The 10812-nt window shown below is 42.9% G+C and overlaps 1 pseudogene; it reads left to right on the forward strand.

Moving 5' to 3' along the window:
* The first annotated feature begins 3626 nt into the window (after window positions 1–3626).
* On the forward strand, window positions 3627–6424 carry LOC140185910 (DNA-directed RNA polymerases I, II, and III subunit RPABC1-like; annotated as a pseudogene).
* Window positions 6425–10812: the final 4388 nt, after the last annotated feature.

The following is a 10812-nucleotide window of genomic DNA, read 5'->3' on the forward strand; positions in this document are numbered from 1 at the left end:
TGCAGAGCACAGTCTCATGAGAGAGACACCTTGCTTCCATGGAAAAGGCACCCTTAGTTTCTCAGCTAGAATGATATCATGCATGTTTTTCCATCGACCAGACTGCCAGCTCGATCAGACTGCCACAGCCCACATCGAGATGTTGCAAGAAAATCTCAAAGCTACAGCTAGAGGAAATCTAAAAAATATTAACAAAAAAATGCCAAAAGCACTCAGCTGTACTTTGGAACGAGAAACAGAATTAACATTTCAGGTCAGAGACACTTAGTCCAAGGTGAAGCAGTCTGGGTCGCTCAAAGCCCAGAGCTACTCAAGATCACGTAGCAACGCTGATAGGCATGTCATCAGTTTTAGCACAAAAGCCTCATACTCCCAAAGCCTTGGTCATTGGGAAATGTGCAGACAGGACACAGGCACTGAAGTCTGGCACAAGGATGAATGTTAATTGTTGTTAGATATTATATAAAGGTGGAATTGTATCTCCTGATAAATGCCTTTTTGTTCTGAGATTGTCAGGACTTTTCTTTTTAGAGAAGTGCGGACAGCATTTATAAGGCTCGACTGAGGGATGGTAATCATATTAGTTATGAAGAGATTTTTGGAGATTTGATATTGGGGATGGGAATGTAGTTACTGGAAACACTCTAAAGGCTGATTTATACTTGTGTGTACTAGCTTGTGCGGTAGCCTACGCAAGTGGGCTACGCCGTTGTGAGCATTTATACTTGTGCGTTGGTGTGTCTGTGTTGCCCTGCAATTCACCACCAAAACACTAGTTGGCGGTGGGGTTTCTGTGCCACTGTGTTGAGTTTCTTCGTGTTGAAACTCAACACGAAGAAGCTCACACTTCAAATAATGGCGACTGAAACTGAAGGAGGGTGAATTTTCTGTGCTTGTCCGGCCACTGAGAGACATGGACGAGGATATATATTTCAAATATTTTTTTTATGTCGGCAGGTAGATTTGACGATTTGGTTCATCGTCTCCAACCATTTATTTTGCATCACTGTATGCACAGTATACTCAGAGACTGGCAATCACCATTGGAGTTTTAGCTTCAGGTGGAAGTCAACTGGCGTCAAGCACAGGGTTTTCCATAATTTCAGAGGTCTGCAAAGCTTTACGGAAAGCATTGCAGCTAGAGTTCTTTCCCTGCCTTTCAGTTGCCCAATGGCAAGCTATTGCAGCGTAGGAGGAAATGCACTGCTACCAAGTGGACCAATCATAGTTGTTGAGGTCTGCGACGCTGCGACACATAGTTACATTTTGGGAGAAGTGCGCGTTAGGCTACGGCGTAGGGTTGGCGTAGAGTACAGCGTAGGGTATGCTGCTACACCGTACCTACGGCGTAGATTTGACGCCCAAGTATAAATCAGCCTTAACTTGCTGATATCCTCCTACCATTTCACCCCTACATGGCGGGCACACCCTGGTGGCCATGTGGAAGGTATTTAAGTACCTAACTCAGTTGAAAGCAGGTAAAATGGATCAAGAACTAAAACAAAATGCACTGGAAGTGTTCACCAGGTTAGCAGCATCTGTAAAGCTGGAAACAGAATGCATGTTTCAGAACAATGATATTTGATCAGAGCCGGGAAAAACAAGAAAGATGGAAAACATGGTTCTTCCCCGAATTCCGAAAGTTTGGCAAGGGCACCTACCCCAAACCGCAGGGGTTCTCTTTAAATGTGGACTTGTCATCAAGGTCTGATTTTCTCTTTAGCTGGAGCCTTGATGGCAGAGGTGGAAGACCAATAGATTCTCTTGCAGATCTGCCAGCCCAATGCTAGATGCTGAACATGCAAGTTGATAGCTTTCTCATATCTCTCACAGTTACTGATGCTACCTGTCAGTATAATCATGAACATTGGAACCAGTAGAGGACATTCAACCCATTGAGCCTGTTCTAGCATTCAAAGACAAAGCCAAGATCAAAGTAAATTTATTATCAAAGTATGCATATGTCACCATATATTACCCCGAGATTCATTTCCTTGCAAGCATTTACTGAAAAATAAAGAAATGCAATAGAATTTGTGAAAAAAACTATACATAAATTAAGACTGACAAACAACCAATGTGCAATAGAAGACAAAAAGTGCAAAAAAAAATGGAGAACATGAGTTGTAGAGTACTTGAAAGTGAGTCTAGGTTATGGAGTTGTTTTAGAGTTGACATGAGTGAGTTATCCACTCTGGTTCAGCAGCTTGGTGGTTGAAGGGTAATAACTGTTCCTGAACCTGGTGGTGTGGGTCCTGAGGTTCCCGTACCTCCTGCTTGATGCAACAGTGAGAAGAGAGCATAGCCTGGATGGTGGGAGTTCTTGATGGATGCTACTTTCTTGTGGCAGTGCTCAATGGTGGAGAGGGCTTTGCCTGTGATGGACTGGGCTGTATCCACCATTTTCTGTAGATTTTTCCATTCTTGGACATTGGTTTCTGGGCATTCAGTTAGATTCTACCTGATCTGTAGCTGAACTCTGTTAACTTTTATCTGATCAACATCCCTTAGTCAACAGAAATCTTTCAATCCTGACCCGAAAAGTTCCAATTGAATCGGCACTTCAGCATTTGGTGGGGGAAAGTTTATGATTTCAGCTATCCTTTGAGGCTAAAACTCAAAGTTTGTTAAAGGGGCCAGACCATAGTCCGAGCAAAGTTATGAAACATTCAGGAGACAGAACACAAAATTAAATGCATTGAGAGCTAAATTGTTGACCTCCCGATTAGTTCCAACAATAGTGGAGCACACTGTTCAGTGATACTTCTGGACAGTTCTGAAGTTCTGAAACAGAATTAGGTTTAGTATCACTGGCGTATGTTGTGAAATGTGTCGTTCTGCAGATGTACTCAGGTTTCGAACTGAAGAAATAATAACCTTATATTGATAAAAATGCTAGTTTGTAGATGGGGAGCATATAAAACAATTCAAGTGATAGCTGGTCCCATCAATGAGCCAAACACCCATCCCTTTGCTTTTCTCTGTCCATGGGCAAAGTAATGTAAGTGTTCTTCAAAATCCGGCATTGAATAGCATACTGTGAGGTTTTGCTGATGCCACCTTTGGCAGTTTTGAATAGCTCATGTCCTTTTGATCATGCCCTGTCAGCTGGGGAAGTCAAAGTCCAACATCTGCAAGTCCGAGACCACTGGAGGCCTGTCCTGGGGTTAAAAGACTGTGTATGTGCATGTGTGGAAAGGAGGGACGGGGCTTGTTCTGCTGTTCCTGCCTTGTTGCTTACTGTATTCTGTGCCACTCTGCCAGGCATTGTCGGCATGCTATGTTGGTGCCAGAAGGTGTGGTGACAGTTGCAGGCTGCCCCCAGTACGCCTTCGGGTGTGCTGGCTGTTAACACGTGACTCTGTACGTTTTGATGAACACGCGATAAATAAACTTGAATCTTGAACCTTGATTTTTCAAAAAGAATGACTTGCATTTGTAAAGTGGCTCTCACTAAGCAACCATCACAAAGCATTTTAGAGTACAGCACAGAAGTAGGCCTTTTGTCCCTGTTTAGCCATGACCACCATGATGTCTACCTACTCCAATCCCAAAAGACTGCATTAGGGCCATATCCCTCTACTCCTTTCCCATTGAAATACCCGTCCGAGTGCCTTTCGAAGAGCATGGAGAATGAATAGGAGACATGCTGTCTGTGGAAGATCCGCAATACCATCATGCAATTATACCATGATTATAGGTAATTAACGACACAGTAAGAATTAGAGCAGGTATTGGAGATCAATTTAGAGATCAATTTAGAGATAAGCCAAGTGAAGGAATGCTGCAACAATCAGACTTGATTGTGCTTGCTACTCATGATGATCAGATGTTCATTCTTTTTCTGGAGAAGCCAAAGTTGGGATTAAATCTACTAAGATGTACTGTCAGCACATGCAGGAAGGAAATATCACTAGAGCTATTATTGTGGTACAGCAAGGGATGAGGAAGGTGGTGGTGAGGAAGCAAATGCCATGTTAGCATTCATTTCAAGAGGTCTAGAATACAAACATAGAACATAGAAATATAGAAAACCTACAGCACAATACAGACCCTTCAGCCCACAAAGCTGTGCCGAACATGTCCTTACCTTAGAACTATCAAGGCTTACCCATAGCCCTCTATTTTTCTAAGCTCCTTGTATCCATCCAGGAGTCTCATAAAAGACCCTACCATTTCCACCTCTACCACCGCTGCTGTCAGTCCATTCCACACACTCACCACTCTCTGTGTTAAAAACTTACACCTAGCATCTCCTCTGTACCTACTTTCAAGCACCTTAAAACTGTGCCCTCTCGTGCTAGCTATTTCAGCCCTGGGAAAAAGCCTCTGACTATCCATACGATCAATACCTCTCATCATCTTATACACCTCTATCAGGTCACCTCTCACCCTCTGTCACCCCAAGGAGAAAAGGCTGAGTTCACTCAACCTATTCTCATAAGGCATGCTCCCCAATCCAGGCAATAGCCTTGTAAATCTCCTCTGCACCCTTTCTATGGTTTCCACGTCCTTCCTATAGTGAGGCGACCAGAACTGAGCACAGTACTCCAAGTAGGGTCTGACCAGGGTCCTATATAGCTGCAACATTGCTTCTCGGCTCTTAAGCTCAATCCCATGATTGATGAAGGACAATGCACTGTATGCCTTCTTAGCCACAGAATCAACCTGCGTAGCAGCCTTGAGTGTCCTATGGACTCGGATCCCAAGATCCCTCTGATCCTTCACACTGCCAAGAGTCTTGCTATTAATGCTATATTCTGCCATCATATTTGACCTACCAAAATGAACCACCTCACACTTAACTGCGTTGAACTCCATCTGCCACTTCTCAGCCCAGTTTTGCATCCTATCAATGTCCCGTTGTAACCTCTGACAGCCCTCCACACTATCTACAACATCCACAACCTTTGTTTCATCAGCAAATTTACTAACCCATCCCTCCACTTCCTCATCCAGGTCATTTATGAAAATCACAAAGAGTAGGGGTCCCTGAACAAATCCCTGAGGCACACCACTGGCCACCGGCCTCCATGCAGAATATGACCCGTCTACAACCATTCTTTGCCCTCTGTGGGCAAGCCAGTTCTGGATCCACAAAGCAATGACCCCTTGGATCCCATGCCTCCTTACTTTTTCAATTAGCCTTGCATGGAGTACTTTATCAAATGCCTTGCTAAAATTCATATACACTACATCTACGGCTCTACCTTCATCAATGTGTTTGGTCACATTCTCAAAAAAATCAATCAGGCTCGTAAGGCATGACCTGCCTTTGACAAAGCCATGCTAACTATTCCTAATCATATTATGCCTCTCCAAATGTTCATAAATCCTGCCTCTCAGGATCTTCTCCATCAACTTAGCAACCACTGAAGTAAGACTCACTGGTCTATAATTTCCTGGGCTATCCCTACTCCCTTTCTTGAATAAGGGAACAACATTCACAACCCTCCAATCCTCTGGAACCTCTCTCCCCCTTATTGATGATGCAAAGATCATTGCCAGAGGCTCAACAATTTCCTCCCTCGCTTCCCACAGTAGCTTGGGGTACATCCCATCCGGTCCCAGTGACTTATCCAACTTGATGCTTTCCAAAAGCTCCAACACATCCTCTTACTTAATATCTACATGCACAAGCTTTTCAGTCCGCTGCAAGTCAAGAGCAGGGATGTGATGCTGAGGCTTTATAAGGCACTGCTGAGGCCTCACTTTAAGTATTGTGAACAGTTTTGGGCCCCTCATCTTCAAAAAGATGTGCTGGCATTGGACAGGGTCCAGAAATGGTTCACAAGGATGATTCCAGGAATTAAAGGGTTATCATACGAGGAGCATTTGATGGCTTTGGGTCTGTACTCGCTGGAGTTCGGAAGGATGAGGGGGCGATCTCATTTAAACCTTTTGGATGTTGAAAGGCCTAGACAGAGGAGATGTGGAGAGGATGTTTCCCATGGTGGGAGAGTATAGGACAAGAGGGCACAGCCTCCGGACAGAGGGGCACTCTTTCAAAACAGAGTTGCGGAGAAATTTCTTTAGCCAAAGGGTGGTGAATTTGTGGAATTTGTTGCCACATGCAGCTGTGCAGACCAGGTCGTTGAGTGTATTTAAGGTAGAGATTGATAGACTTTTGTTAGACATGGCATCAAAGGTTATGGGGAGAAGGCCAGGAAATGGGGTTGAGGAGGAGAAAAAAAGGATCAGCCATGAGTGAATGACAGAGAAGACTCGATGGGCCAGATGTCCTAGTTCTGCACCTATGTCTTATGGTCTCATAGGATGATGCCATCAGCAAAATATTCTCAGGTTGAGGTAGCAACTTGAGCAATTTGTGTAACAAGGACTTCTGATTAACATTACAGAACATGAGCTGGTCCCAGAGCACATTGTGATGACTAAGGAGGACGTTACAGAGCTGTTGGCATGATTTAAGGTAAAGGATGCCAAGAGTACAAGCAGGTGATCCAATGGCACAACACTCTGGATTGAAAAGAGAACAGGTGGTGAAGATAGTGAGACCTAGTGAGACTGCAGGAAGGCATATCACTTTCAGTGAGACATCTCGCATGAAAATAGTGGACTGTTGGGAAACAATGAAAACCTCAAGTTACTCCTTTGTGTTAATTCCTTACATGCAAAGGATAGTCTTTCAGTTTATTCTGTAACCATATGTCTTGTCATTTGATTGTTTCTTTTCAACTGAACTTCCAAACATTCTAAATTGTATCTACTTCTGTCACCTTCTCGCAGTTCACTGCACGTTACAGTTAATTACTTTTGATATACGTTATCATGAGGGAAAAGCAGAAATGCGGATTTTAATAACAGCAAGATTCCACGACACCCAAGGAATTAAAGACCACATTATTTGTTTTACATGCTAGGCATGAAGGAATAGAAATTAATTAGGACATGAGGAAGAATTTTCTTTCTCTTTCTTGTATTATGGTTGTAGGATTTACTTTTAACATCTTTCAAAAGAGAATACTCAGAGGTTTTCTAAGGTATTTCTTCAGAAAGTCAGCAACTCAAGCAATGCAATGCTCCCTCAGTTCTACACTAGAGAATCAGCCTATAACTTATCCAGTAGAATGGAGTTTGGATCTCCCCAACCACTTGCCTCAGAGGTGAGAGTACTCCTATTTCTGTTTCAACACGGTTTAACAAATAATTTTTATGTCTGACATTGCATTCAATTATCCAATGAAAACATTCAGAGTCTAAATGAATCGATGCTTTGTCAGGCAAAATCCAGTTTTATTCATAGTTAGTGATCACATTGCTGCACCCACTCTGTCTGAGGACAATGCAGCCTCACACAGGTTCAGTAGGATTGTGACCTTCAACTCCAGTTTGAGGATAAAGTGCCCCCCCATGGTCACTTTTGTGATTACTTGATGACAACCAACGGTGTTTAATGACTTTGAGAGTAACTGTAAACTCAGCAAACCTGTGGTGGATTTTACTGAACTAATGATCCACAGAATGCACGTTCAAATCCAACTGTACAAAGTAAATTTATTATCGAAGTACGTTTATGTCACAATATACTGTCTTCGTTTTCTTGTGGGCATTCACAGTAGAACAAAGAAATACAATAGAGTCAATGAAAAGCTGCACACAAACAAACTGACAAAAAAGATAAATATGAAAAAAAGCAAATAATAATAATAAAAATAATAGTAAATAAATAATACTGAGAACAGGAGCTGTAGAGTCCTGGAAAGTGAGTCCATAGGTTGTGGACTCAGATCAGAGTTGAGGTGTGAGGTGAGTGAAGTTATCCACGACAGTTCAGAAGGCTGAGTTCTGAAGGGTAATAACTGATTCTGAACCTGGTGTGTGGAAGGTTCTTGCACCTCCTTCCCGATGGTAGCAGCGAGATGAAAGCATGGCCTAGATGGTGGGGTGGATGTTTGTGTAATTCTATTTAAAATCTTTGCATTTTGTCTTAGGTATGATTAAAGTCTTATGTAAAATTAACCACAATGCTATGAAATCATGTAAGAGTTTAGCTGGATTTACGGACATCCTTTTGGGAGTAAAGCGTGCCATTCAGACCTGGTGTGGCCTACCTGGGTCTTAATTCCTTCAAACTGCAACCTAGGTAGATGTTTCAAGTTGCTTGCAGGGTCCATAAAGTCCATCATGTAACCAAGAATGGGCGAGAAATTATGTGCTCACATTATGTCTCTATATTCTAAGGATGAATAAACTAAAAATAAAACTTCTTAAGCAATAACTTTACATTAAAAGTAGCAGACAGATTTTGGGGTCCATGCCCATTGATCTCTCAGAGTTGCCATGCAAGATGACAAGGTTGTTAAGAAGCCATACAGTGTGTTGTCCTTCATGAGTTGGGGGATTGAGGTCAAGAGACACGAGGTAATGTAGCTCTATAAAACTCTGGTTAGGCCACACTTGGAATATTACGTTCAGTTGTGGTTGCATCATTATAGGAAGCACGTAGTAGCTTTAGAGAGGAGATTTACCAGGATGCTGCCTGCAATAGAGAACATGTCTTATGAGGATAGATTGAGTGAGCTAAGGTTTTTCTCTTTGGAGTGAAGGAGGAGAGGTGACTTGTAGAGGTGTACACAATGGTAAGAGGCATAGATAGAGCGGATAGCCAGAGACTTTTTCCCAGCCTGGCAATAGTTAATATGAGGGGGTATAACTTTAAGGTGATTGGAGAAAAGTACAGAGGGGATGTCAGAGGGAAATGTTTTGCACAGAGAGCGATGGGTGCGTTGAATACTCTGCCAGGGATGGTGGTATTGGCAAATAAATTAGGGCCATTTAAAAAATTCTTATGGAAGTCAGAAAAATGGAGGGCTATGTAGGAGGGAAGGGTTAGATTGATCTTAGAGTAGGTTAAAAGGTCGGCACAACATTATGGGCTGAATGGTCTGCATTGTGCTATAGTGTTCTATGTTAAATTTAACCTGTCTAGTAGCAATGATGTAAATGCTTGTTGGCTGCCTGTCCATACTGATTGGATTTTATGCTGCCCTGACACAATTATTGATTTAAAACCTGCCTTCTGCACACTCTTGCTTATTCCTACTTGGTTGTTTAGGTAATTATTACACCCCGAAAGATATCAAAAAGTTATTTCCAAAAATAGTTTCACCAGTTGTATTCAGCTGAGTATTTTGCTTCTATCAATTAAATCTGAATTTGCAGAGAGATCTTTTATTTGCTGTGAGATATCGGAATGTTTCACGAAGGGTGAAGAAATTTTATTAGGTCAAGAAGTGAAGGCTAACAGACAACTGAGGAGGAGATCAGTTTGATGTAATTAAATGCTGGAACAGGCTTGGATTCCTTCTCCAGGATTCCTTCGTTCCCAGTCTGTCCTTGTTCATCAGCTTCAGAGCAAGATTCACACAGACATTTTCTGTAGTTCTCTTCTTTAAAGAATTGTGAAGTTCACCCAACACTAACTTGACACCCTGCATGAGGTACTAGAGGTCAGGCAAGAGATTGCAAGACGTGCCTAATTAATCTGCTGTCACTTCCTAGTATGGACAAACAAGGAAGCACTTGAATCATTCAGGATGTCAAAACATTTGGCGATAATCCAAGGAGAAAGGATTGAGCGTATATTGTGACTGAACCCTTATGCGTGTAAGTGATCCCTAGGAAACCTTTTATCTTTGGCTTGGAAGGGCACCCTCCTCAGCAGGCAGTTGTCTGGACTTCTTGACCTGAGTGAGTACCGCCAATAAAAGCAAAATTAGACCACAGAAGGTTAGCAGCCTTGGTTTTTGAAGAAATTTGGCAAGGTAAGTGCCTGCTGACCTCAGTGAAACTCGAGCTCGAGGCCCAGTGTTCGGGGTCCTTGTCACTGGTGACTCCGGAGTCTGAGGCCTAGTGTTTGGTGATCAGCAGGTCGTGGGGTCATAGTTGAGAACTGAGGCCTGGGGGTAGAATTGGAAGTCTGGAAGTTGAGGCCAGTTGGCCGTAACTGAGTCTGCAGTTCTCTGTGAGTACGCTGGGGGAATTGAAGCCCAAGTCTGTGAGGCTGAGGCTGAGTATGAGTCTGCTGGAGGCTGCAAGCCGAAGAGGACAGCCTATCCTGGGGTCAGAGGACTGTGTATGTGTGTGTGGGGGGGAGTGTGTGCCACTGTTGTATTGTTGCTTGCTGTGCTCTTTGTTGTTCTGCCAAGCATTGTGAGCATGCCATGTTGGCACTGGAATGTGTGGCAACACCTGCAGAACTTCGCCAGGCCACCCTCCGGTGGCCTGGTTGTTACATAAACGATGCACTTCACTGTATGTTTTGACGTCCATGTGATAAATAAAGTTGAATCTTGAATCATGTTTTCTGCTATCTTTATTAGTGCCATTACTCATCTGAATGTTATCTTTAATATGCTAAATCTGAAATTCCCAAGTCTTGACATCGACATCATCTACCTTCTCCCTGTTCCAAGCATAAGACCATAAGACATAAGAGTAGAATTAGGTCATTTGGCTTGTCAGATCTTCTCCACCATTCCATCATGGCTGACTAATTATCCCCTCAACCCCATTCTCCTGCCTTCTCCCCATAACCTTTGACACTCTTACCTAAGAACCTAACAGCCTCTACTTCAAATACACCCAATAACTTGGCCTCAACAGCCATCTGTGGCAATTAATTCCACAGATTCACCACCCTCTGGATAAAGAAATTCCTCCTCATCTCTGTTCTAAAGGGATATCCTTGTATTATGTATTATGAATCTGTGCCCTCCCCTCTGATCCTAGACTCCCCCAATATAGGAAACATGCTTTCCTCATCTATGTCTTTCAATATTGATGATTACT

This window comes from Mobula birostris, chromosome 21 (genome assembly GCF_030028105.1).
Source record: "Mobula birostris isolate sMobBir1 chromosome 21, sMobBir1.hap1, whole genome shotgun sequence".
NCBI lineage: Eukaryota > Metazoa > Chordata > Chondrichthyes > Myliobatiformes > Myliobatidae > Mobula > Mobula birostris.